The 15,143-nt window shown below is 40.7% G+C and overlaps 1 long non-coding RNA gene across 1 annotated transcript in view; it reads right to left on the bottom strand.

The window, feature by feature from the left end:
- Nucleotides 1-1,835: 1,835 nt before the first annotated feature.
- The window catches only part of LOC137163994 (uncharacterized), a 46,323-nt gene continuing 33,015 nt past the window's right edge, over nt 1,836-15,143 (bottom strand). Inside the window, exons 2-4 of the long non-coding RNA XR_010922895.1 lie at nt 3,108-3,177; nt 2,530-2,666; nt 1,836-2,423 (exon numbers count right to left, since the gene is read on the bottom strand). This is a non-coding gene — a long non-coding RNA (uncharacterized lncRNA). The remainder of the gene's footprint in view (nt 2,424-2,529; nt 2,667-3,107; nt 3,178-15,143) is intronic.

Genomic DNA, 15,143 nt, shown 5'->3' with positions numbered 1-15,143 from the left:
CATCTACATCCCCATCTCGGCCTTTGACTTAATGTATGTCTGAGCTTGGGCAAGTCCATTAACTGCCTTGATTTCCCCATCTGTAAAATAGGGATAACACCACCACCCCATGTAAAGTGCCAGGAGATCTCCCGATGAAAGAGCTATGTAAGGGCTAAGTAGTAGTAGTAGTCGCCTTATAGCATGCACAGAAAAGCAACCCCTCCCCCACACCACTGATGTGTCTTGAAAATAATGGATGCCAGAACCCTTGAAGCACACATTACTGATGGAAAAGTGCCGTGCTGAAAATTGTTAAGAAAGGGTTCCCTGGATGTGGATAGCCCATCACAGCATTAAGAGCTGCTTCCCAAAGGTGAAAGGTTTAATCCTTTAATCCCTGTAGCGTAGGGGAATTTGGAAAAAAGATTCCATTACAGCAGCTGATTTCAGGATGAGGTTATGTAGGTATTTGTTACTGACCCAAGGGTGGCTGGCTCAAGCATGAGGCAAAAGTAGAGGCAAAAGGGGGGAATTCGCACTGATGGCTACATCCTGGTCATACACCAGGAAACAAAACAAAAAACAAAAACAGCAGAGGCAAAGGGGCAATGGAATGTTGTTTAGCTACAAATCTTCATCCTATTCAGAACCCTGGACAGGTCACAACAACACCCCTTTGCACCCTGAAGGACATTTGAACCTAGACGGTTAGGGCTATTTGTTACTGAGGTTCAATGCATATTTCCCTGACTCAGCAATGTATCCACCCTCTAAACAGAGTGCCAGGAGGGTTAGCAACTGGGACTTTTAGATCCAGGGCACACACCCCTACCACTTGAGCTACAGGAGTAGCTCCAATACTTGGTAGCAGTATTAGGCTGTTATGCACTAGTGAAGTAACCACTAAAGAGATCTACAACAACAACTTTGTTGATATGTTACATATGAGTGCAAGGAGCAAATATGTGCGTCTATGAGAACTGAGATAACAGAAGCTGCAAGATATTGAAATATGAGATGCACAGTAAGCTGCAGAAAACAGCTTAGCTGCAGGTTAGAATATGGGATACATACACATGTGGGCATGCCTTGTTGTGCACAAGGCCATAGAAAGATGGATTTTGGATGCACATTTGTCAGACAGCTTTGCACAGTGACAGCATTTCACTCTCCATACAGAACGGGTTAAAAGAAATAAAACAACATGAGGGGTAAATAGGAAGCATAAAAATACAGGCTGAGAATTAAGATAGAAGTAAAACAAAATAAGTAATTCCTCATTAAACTATTTGGGCTGACTGCTTTAGAAATTGGGGACCTTTTAGTATACCTGTGAAAGGACAGAGACAGGGAAAAGGAAGAGACCATTTAAAAAGCCTGGGAGGGAAGGATAGGAGAAAGAAAAGGCAGCCTGTACTGCATGTCAGTCTCTAACAAATATAAAACCAAACCATCAGTAGGTTTAATAGCATATTAGTGTTTCGAGCAACAGACATAAGATTTGCTCTTCTCAGTTTGACCTTTGTTAACAACTCAAGATGTTACAGACCTATTATCCTACAGCATCCCCTTGATAAACTCATCATGTCTGCAAATGCTATGTTCCAGGAGACCATTTCCTTTCTCAGTCAGAAAGCAAAGATCAATATACATATACATATATATTGCACGTGCTCTTCGCTTGTAAAAAGCCTCCAGTGGAAATGTTACGGAGACTTTTGGTCACAAACAAATCCAGCAGAGATCTTACACTAAAATTCCTTCTTAGGCTGCTGCATAGAAAATGGCAACATAATTTTTTTTTGTAAAGAGAGAAAGAGAGATTGAAACAAAAATAAAGCTTAACATCCATCTCTGATGCCACTAAAGATTATTTTAATTGCGACAAGACATTATTTTCCTGGACTCAGCCTACACGTGTTATGCTAAATAATCTCCTTTAAAATATTATAAATCTGCAGAATTTAGAAAAGTGGGTCAGTAGCTCAACACATAGTAAATGTTTCATATAAACACTAGACATTTCTCTCTACAGGTTGCAGTCAGTATCAGGTCCAGCATACTCATTAGCTAATCAAGTAACTATTCACTGGTTTACCAAATGATAACAACAGTATCATCTATAAGCATCCATTCATTGTTAATGACATATGTACGTGGATTGATGGGGAAAAGGACTCCTTGGCATTTAGGTGTCTCGAAATTAGCAAGGAAAAAATGAGAGAAAGCAGAAGGAAGAAAAGACAGAGATTATAGATTCTCAGATGATCAGCTATGTGGAAGTCTCTACAGGTTGGGATAAACCAGGATGCAAATGTACCTGTGCATTAAAGGCATTTCACAATATGAACATTATCAGTGGTCAATATGCTTAAAACCTCCAGCAGAGGAATGTTTCTATACATGCTCCAAATGAACTCATTTTCACAGTTCTCCAGAACCTGTTAAAGAAAAGCATGTAGTCAACATGGTCTCAATGATTTTCTGCTCAGCAACCATGCACTTCCACACACCCTCAATAACCTCCACATTTCAGCAAGCACTTACCATCAGCAAGCTAAGAGCAGATTCTGGAGCACGCTGCACAGCCATAACCTTCTCTTCCTACATACAAATCCTCCCTCGGATTTGGTCAGCTTTCGGCCGCGTGTCAGAGCAAAGCATCCAGCAGCACCTACAGCAAACTACAAAAATAGAAATCCAGAATCAGGATCAGATAGCATTTTCCTAGATGTGGAGGAGAGGGGGGGGGGGGGGAAACCTCCTCAATACAGAAAAAAAGCTGAAGCTAGGCCAAATTTTACACTAGAGGGAGGAGAGAAGTGGAATGGAAAGCCTGCTGGAGGAATGAGATATCGGTAGCTGCAGGATATTTACAGATTAGATGTACATAGCTGCAGTAAGCTGCAGGAACACAAGACTCATATCAAACACCTACATGACAGTTTAGAATATAGGATACAACCACCTCCCCAACCACCCACACCGTGCTGAATAGGATTAATTGATTTAATTGTCATCATCTTTATTGTGGATAAAGCAGCAATATCCCAGACTCTTTGCCTCTTCCCCCCACCCCTCCCTGCAGTACTGATGCAGAAACAATGCTAAATATCACAACATACCGCTTCCAAAATGGTCAATTTTCTTCTCTCGTCTCATAAAAACCTGCTCCTCTTTTTGGAAAGCAGACATCTGCATAATACAGACATGAGCAAATGAACGAGAGGCTCAGAACCAGGAAACACCAGGCATTCACTTGAGAGCAACAATTATCTTTATCATATTCGAATGAGAACTGGGTTATGCACTGACCCTTTTCACCTTACCAAAAAAAATAAAATCTATTTCTCCTCCTCTCCAAATGGACTCAGCTCCCTGTGGAGCTAACACAGTTACTAGAGACATGTAATTACACAGCCTGCTCTGTTATGGCTCTGATCACACTGGCTGTACCACATGCAAACAGCAGAGCCAGGAATCTTCTCCCACCCCCTCCTACCTCCCTCCATAAGGCTACACGTTATGATCCCCTGTGGAGTGTCTCCGGCTCAGGCAGATGTAGAAGGCTAATTGTGGGGATGGGAGACTGTTAAGACACAAAGACAAATTAGCCTGAGAAAAAGCCACTTGTTTAAATATTAGCCAATCTCATCCACTTACATCTTTCTCAAAGCTTTAGAAAACAAAGCTTCCTATTGTGAAGGCCACTAGTTTAGTCTTTTTTTTTAAAGTGTCAACATATAAAGGTAATTATCAAAATTTCCCCTATGGAGTAATCTAAGGCAATCATAAGACACCCATCTCCTTTGTACCTGAGCTCCTCTTTAATTCTTTTTCCCTCACAACCCACCTATCAGTATCACCCCCACTTTTTTAAAAAACAGATGGGGGAACGGAGGCACAGAATGGTCACACAGAAGGCCTATGATGGAGCAGGGGATTGAACTAAAATCTCCCCACTCCAAGGATAGCACCCTAATGTTCAGGCTACCGTCTCTCGCCCCACTGGCCTATTTTGCCTCTCCTTCCAGCATGGGACTTGCAAGTTGTTACACCCCTGGGACACCACCAAAAAGAAACAAACAAAACAATCTTCTCTGAGGAGAAGCAGGACGTTGACAGTATTCCAAAGAAGAGAAAGACAAATTCCTTAAATAACTCTAGGCAGGGGAAGGGGGGGGATGAAAGCAACCTTTTAAAAATGTCCAAGGGCATCCAATTATAAAATATGTAACAGAAGATTAACATCAACAACAAATATCTGCAGGCTACAGCTGTTCAGGTTTCCCCTGTACTAACCCACGTGTGGAACTATAGAGCGCTGTATTTGTGTGATTACAAAGATAACACAGCCCCGTAAACAGCCAGCTCTGCAATTCTAGGATCTGCCTGACAAATATGAAATATTTTCACAGTCCCCAAGCCAGTGCTTGTAGGGTTGGGGGCTTGTTTGTCTTTTGGCTGCACTTCTTGCAATTTTCTAGAGATGGGAGGGACCAATGTAAAGTCAACAGTCTTGCAATGGCAAGATAATAAAATGATCACAGTGGTCTCTTCAGTCTCCAGCTTCTATGAAGAGTACAATTGTAGGGTGAAATCTTAACCTAAAACTCGTAGCTAGTTCTGGTTTGTGGCAGCCCTAACCAAAACATTGCTGTGTGAAATCAGTACAGAAGAAGGCCAGAAGCCTGAAATCTACCAGTTGCAGGGTATTGATCATATGGAGTGAGTCAGCTATGTCTGGATATATGATTTAGAGTTTTGAGTTAAATTTGCACACTTACCTATGCAATTTCCACTCCGTACATTTTATCTAGATATATTGCGAGTTAAAGTTAGGGAAAGAAATACATATTGACTCTTGCTTAGTTTGGAGAAATCAGCCAATTGCCATATTAACAAAACCTCATCTCAAAGGTTAGAGAGACAAGATTGGACCAATAAAAGATATTACCTGACCCACCTTTTCTCTCTAATATCTTGGGACTGACACAGCTACAAAAACATTGCATCTCAAAGGTTGCTATCTAGAGAACAGTTGACTGACAACCGTACATGCGAGGAGGAGGAAAGGAATATTTGTCCTTGTACAACAAATTTTAAAAGACTCATTTGAAAATGTGTACTTAAAAGCAAACATTGGCTAATCTCCATGTATGTTTAGGGACAAGAACAACAATTAAAACAGACAAAACTGATCAAACAGCTGGTTAAAATTTTTCAAACTTCAATAATTTCATGATGTTTCAAGATTCAAAATTCTGAATTTTTTTTTAAAAGTAGGAGAAATTTTCAATAAAATTTTCACGTATTTTTCACCCTGGATTTTGATCAGCTCTACAAAGAATGTCTTATGATTTTTTTCTCTTTTTTGTCTTACAGTAGTTCTATCATAAAAAGAAATAACCATTTTAGTTGACTCTGAGCTAATGGACATGTTAATCTTCAAAAGTTAGCTAAATAATTCTAAGAAACCCTTGAAAAATAGTCTATAAGAAAAAGAAGCCTCTCTGATCACACACACGCACGTGCTCTGGATCATGTGACTGAGACAGACTGTGGGTGATCAGAAACAGAAATCTTTGATCTCTGTGAGACAACAAGGTCTTTTCTACAAAGAGAGGTAAAATCCTTGTACTGTTTAAACCTCAGTGTGATGCCAGGCAAGTTATGTTTTCTGTAGGAAGCGAGTAGGGATATTTTTTTTTTTGTGCCTCTCTTTTACTTGATCATTTTCTCTCTATTTCTGTGAAGTTGCCAATAAAATATGTTGTTTGTAACTACGTGATCTGAGTCTCTGAACTGTGATAGCTGGAGTAGTTATCAACAGGCATTTCTGTAACTGAGCTCTGATCTCAGGGGCGACAGATCCTGGAGTAAGCAATGGTTTGGGTACAAAGTCATAGTTATGGAAGAGACTGTGGTCTCCCCTTCCACAAATATATACCAGAGAAGGGCTGGTGAAACCCAGTGTGGGCATGGGGCAGCTGGAATGTATAACCTGATACATATAGCAATGTTCCAGATACAACAGACTCCACCACTAGAGCCGGTTGGAAAATTTTTGATGAAACATTTTGAGTCAGAAAATGCCTATTCATTGAAACAAACTTTTTCTGGAAACATTCTAACAAAGATGTCTTAGGACCAGGATGGACTTTCTGGTTATACAGAGAGAAAGAGATCCTAAAATACCCAGTAGCCCGCTAGATAATTAGTAGAGGTAAAAGGAATGTGTTCAAATGAAATTAGACGTAAAGATCTTTGAAAAGATGAAAAGTGGAGAACAATACAAAATGACTGCAATCGCACTTCTGCCACCTGTAATACAGCCATCACTTTATGAGTCTGGGACTTCTGACATGTTGGTGATGTGGGAAATTATTCTGCTAAGGGAGTGTCTACATGGTGGGGTAATGTGCCCTATAGGGTTCTGATTTTTAAAGCACACTAACATGTTGTGCATTAATTGGTCTGTGTAGACCCTGCTGGTGTGCGCCAAAAGTTCCCTCTAATGCTTTAACATAGTGCTGTTTCAAACAGCACTACGTTCAAGAGCACTGAGGAAACGCTAGTGCACGCCAGCAGGGTCTACATGGACCAATTACCGTGAAACACATTAGTGTGCTTTAGAAATCACTCCCCCTTCTCCCCCCCCGCATAGGATGCATTACCCCACTGTGTGGCCAGGCCCTAAATCTATACTACAATGACTCCTGTGGGCAAAGAAGAGCAGAGAGAAACCTTCTCTCCTGTCGATCATAGAATGACTTTTGGAGGTATGAATAGTGTTGAATGGGGAATAGTGCAATTTGTGAGCCTGTGGGACAGGGAATGAATATAGTAGTTAAGGGGCTAGTACTCAGGTAGTAGGGAGGTACTATTACTTACCCTTATTAGGAATTATCACTATTCATTTTATTACTAAAAGGCCGTGTTCTCCAACCCTTCCTCATGTTGAGCAGTGCTTGCGCACATGAGTAGTAATGTTTAACTTGCATGAGTAAGTGCTACTCCAAGTGAGAAAGGATTATGGAATCAGGCTCTTAATTAATTGGAACCTGAACCAACTCCTCATGAATCGATGAGCATCTTAGCATTTTTAGTTTAGCGTTGAGCGACCGGCCCAACCCAAGAACCACACCCAAATATCCACAAATCATTGTGATGTTCAAAATCCAGATCTGAATGCTGCAGTTTAAACTCCTCTCTAGTGTCAGCAATACGGGCTAGAATGAAGCTCTGTTCAGTAATGTTTGCACCCTGGTGTGTGTTTTCTTCTTATCTATATTCAAATGATCAAGTTCCACTGGATGTCCATTCTCAAAAACCAAATTCTATGATTGGCAGGTGTCAATCCTCATGCCAGAAGTTCATCTGCATTCATTCAGTCCGAGTACAGAAACCATTCCATGCGACAATCTGACAAATTGCAACGCAGCTTGAATTAATGATAGTCATAACTGAGCCGTAGAGAAATATATTTAAAACATTCATATAAACTTGAACAGACAAATCTGAGGACTTTTTGATTTACTCGTAGAACACCCTTAAGGAGGAAAAGAGGCCAACTCCAGCAAATAAATTATTCATTGTGAATTATTCATTCAGCTCTAATAAAGCTATAGAAAGAGATTTATCCCATTATCTCTTCTCCTCTCCTTCCTATACTCCCCTCCACATACCCAATTGCTCAAAAATCATTAGTCTTGCCCCCTGAACAGATCCCACTAGACCAGCAGTTCTCAAACTTCATTGCACTGCAACCCCCTTCTGACCACAAAAATTACCTCATGAGAGGGAACCGAAGTCTGAGCCCAAACCACAATGCCATGGCCGGGGGTCCAAAGCCCCAAGCCCCAGCAAGTCTAACACCACCCCTGGCAACCCATGACAGAGTCATGACCCACTTTGGGTCCTGACCCACAGTTTGAGAACCACTGAACTAGACCCTAACTGTTTCTTTCAAGAACCCTCTCAGACGCGTCTGTCAAATATAGTTATGGGTGAGAGGATTCTCCTACCAAATTAAGAGAGAATTGAGTGACCCTGGGGCCGGCAGGCGGTCAATAGAAGAGGCCAATTCTGGAGCCCTGAGGGAGAAGGGAAGTCTGTGCTTAGTCCATCATTCTTCCCTGTTAACTGGCCTGGAACACTGAGGTCAGCTGATGAGGCAACCATTTGCTTTCTCAAGTGAGGAAGTAATAGGGGAAAATATCATTAGAAAAACAACCAACCTGAATATAGGGCTAATTTTAGGCACAGACAGCCACATTTAGGGGGTGCCATGAAGAACAAGCCAATGGCTTGGCCCTAATTTGAAGCATGGGTACTTACTATGGGCCCATTTTTTTCTCCCTTGCTCACTTTCAATGAAACCTTACCTGGTGAATGGTCCCATTCACTTCAGTGGGACAATTAGACAAATAAGGCTCTCCCCAGTCTGAGTAGCTTCATGTGCTGTCTATCCAGTTGGAATTATTCCACTCGTCAAACTCCAAAGCTGCAGACACAACAACCAGGACTTCTATGGTTGGCCAGGAGAGTGGGATACCCAGAGAAAAATTCTTCTTAACCAACCAAAAATTCTTTTTGATCAACAGGTGAAGAGATAGATGGCCCTAGGTAACTAAAATCACAGGAAACCTATTCTAAACTCACTTATATCAAGTTTACACCGGTGTAACTTAACCTGAACTAACTTCTCTGAAATCTGTGAAGGATTTGTCTACACAAGATATTTTTCCAGTTGTACCAGTTGATATGGCTAAATCCCCCATGTGGTCATTCTTATTCTGGCATAAAAGAGTGGCTTTTTTTTTTTTTTTTTTTTTTGGCTTAGTTTAAACTGCTTCCAAAGCGACATAAGATAACCTGGAAAAGGCATTCTTATACCAGAATAGGAGTGTCCAAACAGAGAGTTATACTGGTGTAACTATAGTGGTTTAAATTCAGACCCTACCTTATAGCTGTGAAGACAATGTTTTAGTCTAATGTAAGGGCCTGAACCAAAGTCCATTTCAGTCAGTGGGAGTCTTTCCACTGACTTCAACAGGCCTCGGATCAGGCACTATATAAGGTCGGTAAACCTAGTGAATATTGACACTAATATTGGTACAGAGCAATAACCTATTGTAACTCATCTATGACGTCAGGAATAAAGCCCAGCCTCTCACTAGCCCCTCTGTGGGAGTGGCACCTTTATTATTGATAGTCTTCTGGCTAAGGTTCTCAACAGCACACTTAAATTAAATAGAATAATTATTGCATGTTGGTGCAATACTAAAATATTTTAAATATTATTTGAGGTTAATGACTGGGCAATAAATATATTATATAGCCGTTAATCATGAAGCATGTCTTAACGATGACATAGTAATTAGCATTCAATAAGTGTCTTAATTAAAAGCCTCAGATTTTATATTATGGCTGGTTCGTACTGATCTGACGTTTATAAGATAATAACCCAGGCAGGCTCATTCAGTGTTAATTAAAAAGGCTGAATTTATTAAGACCCCACATAGGACTTGGAAGGCCTTTAAAATGCAGTAGCTACACAAACTTCATTTAAGTGTCGTGAAAAGCCTAATCATTCTAACCTTTTAAGTGATCTATTTGTGCTACACTTGAGCTGGTTGAGAGGCATACTTTTCATTAATTTTCACTACTTTTCAGAGGCATAAAAGCACCTGCAATCCACAAGAGCTCTCCAAAATATTTCAAAAACCACAGCTCCTTTTCAAGTCACAACTGCATACAAGTTAAACGCCTGCAGGCCTTTCCCACAGCTAGATTGCATATTATGTCATGCAAGAATTTCACTTCCAGCAGCGTTACCAAGACACCAATTGATAAGAAAAAGTAAAAGTAACTTTGTGCTGTAGAATCATTTGGCTCCAGTGGGACCTTGTTTTCCACCTCTCTGCATTATGGAAGGATCAGTTTAACAATTTTTAATCCATTCTTAGTAGATGGAGAGTAGAGCACAGCCCCTTATCTCCAGAGATGCCCCCTTGCTGCAAGTTGATGTCAAGGGGCAAGGAGTGGGCATGGCCTTGACTCCACCCCCTCCATTAGCTGGCCAGAGTAGCCGACCATTGGTGAGGTGGATGGAAGTAGATTGCACTCATTTCATGTTCACAGACTGCAGTGACGTCTATTTTCAAGCTAGATTGAGACTTTAGCCCCAGCTCTGAGGGTGGGCAGTGTGTATCTGCTTCATCCCATTAACAGCCTAAGGAAGGACCAAGTCTCAGAAATCTCACACTTGCTACAGGAAAGACATCACTGCAGTCTATGAGTTCTGTCTGCCACATGAAGGCGCCTCCCCCTTGAGGCTGACGGTTCTACTGTTCCATTGAAACACAGCTATTGTGGATGGGGGGGTCACAATCATGCAGGGCGAGGAGCTTCCCTCAGTTAACTTGGGCCAGTCCTGTGGAGAAGGAATGAGATGAGATGAGAAATGGAACCTTGAACGTGACCTGCTATTCAGTGAGAAGGCTGCAGAGCAGGGCACAGAGGGGACGTGCTCACAGCGTCTCTTTCTGAGCAAACGTTCTGAGCTGCATCCTGAACCAACTGCAGCCTGACAGCTGGTGATTTCGTATCTACATTCAGGGTTACAATAATCGAACCTGGGATTCACAGACTTAAGCAAGACATGGCTTCACGTGCATGAATTCAGTAAGAGGGGGCACATTCTTGCCCACCAGAGATGGGGAAAGGCCATGATTTGCCGCTGTCACTATTTGACCGTGATACCACTGAGGCTGCAGACTGCCTTGGTGATCTGAAGGGAGACGCTCTCAGTGGAGGGTGAAGTTAGTGATGAGATTAATTCTTCAAAGTGCTTCCACTTCCTCCACCACCATCACCCAGAACAACAGAAGGAGCTCCCAGCGTTGCTCAAACTAACACAGAGCTTAACCACTTCTAGGGCATATCTATCTATCTTTTGTAATTATATGTCCCCCCCCCCTTAACATACTGTCTAAGTGCCTTACAATCTTTATTAATCTTTATTATTTGCATTATCATAGTGCCCGAGAGTCTCAGTCATGGGCCAGACCCCATTGTGCTAGGCAGTGTACGGATACAGAACAAAAAGTCAGTGTACCCTCAGCGCACCTTTGGGAGGCAGGGAATTACTAGTATCCCCATTTTACAGATAGGCAGTGAAGACACAGAGAGGCACGGAAATCAATGACAGCGAGGCATCCAAACACCTCTAATAATGTGGCCCTAACTGACTTGTCCAAGGCCACCAGGAAGTCTGTTGCAGAACAAGGACTTGAGTACCAGTCTCTGGGAGCAGTTCCCTAAGCACTAGACCATCCCTCCTGTCTACATACATCACAAGCTTCCCCTTTAAGAATGCTTTGTCACCACAACAAGAGACAGAACTTCAAAAAATAAATAAATAATGGTTTAAAAAAAATATAAATATTTAAATGCTTATATATATATGTTCAATGAAGAGCAGCCTGCTGTATCCACTAAGGAACTCACTATGCACATTTAGTTTACCTGGGAAGTCTCTGGATAATGAAGTGACTAGCGCTATACAATAATACCCTAAAATACATGGAAGTTAGGCTGAACAAGGCTCATTATTACTTTCATGTCCCCTTAGAATTCCTTATTAATTGTATTATGGTAGTGCTTAGAGAACCCAACTGAAATACAGGCCCCATTATTACTGTGTGTTTGTAAGTGCCCAGAATAGACAGTCCCTACTTTGAAGAGTTTAAAATCTACATAGACAAGTCAAAGGATGTGAGAATGCTGGTTTAAAAGGAAAGCCTGTTACACTATTGAAATTAATAGCCACGATGTACAGACATTTTTGACAAAGGCATTCAGAATGTATATAGCAATGCATATGTTGATACTTAGCGGTGTTTGCCAAAGCCAGTTACCAAAGCTTTAAAACCTTCACACTCAATTGCGGTTTCAAAATATATTTAGGACAGTTGTGCCATACTTAACATAGAAATCTATTTGCAAGTAAAATTAAATGGGAAAATGTAATTCACCTAGCTATTTATAACAATAATTCATAGTTTAAAGTAGTATTAATAAAACACAGATCATTGTTGGCAAGATACCATCTACAGTTATGGAAACATTTAAAGTATTTAATATTCACAAAAGTGAATGTGCAATTTTAATTCCTCACTTATTTTATTTTAGTAATGTCTTCTATGGAAAGCTCACATAAAAGAACGAGAAAGCCAGCAGTTCAGTGTAGGGTTGCACTGGTAATTAACCTAAATATTGTGGTTGATAATTTGCAAATTACATTACAAAACTCGTTGAATATAAACCAGTGCTACAATTAATTGCCTTTGCATTCTCAGCAAGTACTTTGCAAGACAATTACTGTATTTTATATTAATTGTACTAGACATTCAACAGTGATTTCACACTAATGCACTTTCATAGTGAATATTAGTCTTTATGAATCTGAAGTCCCGTCATTAAATTCTCATTAATATTTATTCTGAAATATACTTAGATGATACAGATCAAGTTATTTGGACAGCAGTTATCCAGTCCGAGCCATGTCCTGCTCCCACTGAAATCATAAACCATAAGCTCCAATCTTGCAAAGCAACCTGCGTACACAGACCCTGGCACCTATGTGAAGTCCCACTAATTTCAATCTAGATGCGCCTATGGTTCTCTCACTGTAACATCTGAGTACCTCATCATCTTTAACATATTTATCCTCACAACACTGCATTTTACAGATGGGGAACTGATGCACTGAGAAATTAAATTACTTCCTCAGGGTCACACAGGAAGCCTGGGGAAGAACAGAGAATTAAATCCTGATCTCCCACAAGTAAGCACTCTAACCACTAGACCATCCTTCCTCCTGATGGGATTCCATCCAGGCATAAGGGTCGAACTGAATGGATGGTTTGCAGGAGTAGGATCACAGACAATAATAATTTAAATATAAAAATAATTGCTAGCTGAATTAAAATAAGGGGGCCAGACACTTACCTGGTGTAAATCAGAGCATGCTTATTTACACTGGCTGAGGTGCTGACCCAGTGTTTATACAATCTTGGAAACTGTTGTTGTCTGCATCTATCTGTCCCGGATGGCAAACCTCACCATAGAGTTCATAGGAATGACTTTGCAATAGCAGCAGAATACAGAAGATAATGTGTTTCACCGCTAAAAAGGGTTACTGGACTGTGAAATGCAGGATTCAGAGAGATAGGATATATCTGTACGCACTGCAGATGAAGATACTGGATGCAAATTCCTCTACAATACTACCCCAACAACTCTACACAGTTACACTGCTGTGACATCTTGTATGGTGGTTCTGTTGTCATTTTTCTTGTGTTCCTAATTTTCTTATTTTAACTGGCCATTACAGATTGGCGTTTTTCAGCACAACAATTCTTTGCATGACTGGTTTTACACTACAATGATTTGCATTAGCCCTAAAAGCATGCATCTTAAATCAAAATGGTCCTATAACTTCACCTTGAATGGTGTCTTAGCGTTAACTACTTATGCTAAACAATCTGCTCCATCTTGTATTTGCCTGTGACACTCTGAGCACCCTTCCCTGAAGAAGAGCTCTGTGTAGCTCAAAAGCTTGTCTCTCTCACCAACAAAAGTTGGACCAATAAAAGATATTACCTCACCCACATTTTCTCTCTAATATTCTGATACCAATTCTGCTACAACAACACTGAAAATATAAATGTATTGCACTTTTGAATAGACAAAGAATAGACCCAGTGCATTTTTATTGCTTTACTAATTAACATGAATTTTGGTTTTGGGATCTATCTTTTCAAAAGAGTGTAATGTATTTCCACAGCAGAAGAACCTATGGGTTTTCCCTTATAGAAAAATCTTAGCTAATGTAATAGAGAATGAGATACTTTCTACAGAATTATATCTAATTCTCTATTTAATTCTACAGAGTGGTATGAAATTCTTCTATAGAATTTAATGGATAATCATGTCGTTACTATAGAACTTCATTGGTTGGCTTAGAAATTCTGTAGAAACGATCTCAATTCTCTATAAAATTCTGTAGGTTTTTAGATTAATTCCAATAAAATGCTATTTAAATTTCCATAGAACCCTACTGCTTTCATCCCTATTTATTTCTATAAGGTTTTGCCACCAAGGCCTCTGCACTCAGTGAATAAATCTATCAAAATCCAGCATAACCACTGAAGTTATATTTCTTCTGTTCCCCATGAAACATGAAAGATGAACAGTGAGGACACAACGAATCTGCCTGATCTTGAGTTATAATGAGCTCCCACTGAGATCTATATAGGTACTAACATGTCCTCCATCTCCATAGTAACAAAGCACCTCCCAAGTATTTAAAAATAGAAATGACATCCATCACTTGTCAATGATAGAGATTGATTCGTTTATAGTGGGGGCGGCTGTTTAGTTTGGGTTATGCTTGTGTGGCGGAGGCAAAGGGCTGTGCGTGTTATAATTAATGAGGGAAAGCCAGGTTGAATAAATGAGTTCTGCATTTGGTTTGAATGTGAGGAAGATCATGGTCACTCTTAGCTCTTATGGGAGTTAGTTCCACAGTCTAGGACCAGTACCTGTGAAATGTCTATCTCCTGCACTTCCAAAGCACTCCCCATTGGGCACCATTTCATTGTTCCAGTGGGACATAGCTGTCTTTGGGGGTCACGGAGGAAGATGTGGTCTCTCAGCTTGAGAGGACCAGTCCCATGGACAGTTTTGAATATCAGGACAGAGAACCTGAACTGGAGCCTGCATTCCAGGGAAACCAATGCAGACAACAGAACACTAGGGTGACATGTTCACAGTGGCAATGTTGCTAAGCAGATGGGCTGTTGCATTTTGTTCCAGTTAGAGCTTTTTCAGGGTGAAATTCAAAGACAGAGAACTGCAATTTTGGCAGGCTTTGAACATGTATCTTGCACAGTATGCTGTTAAAAAAACAGAATAATGAAGGAAAAAAAAAGTAAAATGAAGAAGTGGAAACCCTGTACCAAAATCCCCCCATCCTAAACCTCATTTATTTTATTGCTGACAGAGGGGACAGGTGGGGGGGGGGGGGGGGGGGGGAGTGGGGACGGACGGACACGACACGACACGCACGGACGGACGACAGAGGGATTAAA

Source organism: Emydura macquarii, unplaced genomic scaffold (assembly GCF_026122565.2).
Source record: "Emydura macquarii macquarii isolate MOO-44397 ecotype Brisbane River unplaced genomic scaffold, CSIRO-AGI_Emac_v2 contig_2636, whole genome shotgun sequence".
Taxonomy (NCBI): Eukaryota; Metazoa; Chordata; order Testudines; family Chelidae; genus Emydura; species Emydura macquarii.
Note: the sequence above shows the minus strand (reverse complement) of the source record. Positions and strands in the feature narration are given on the sequence as shown.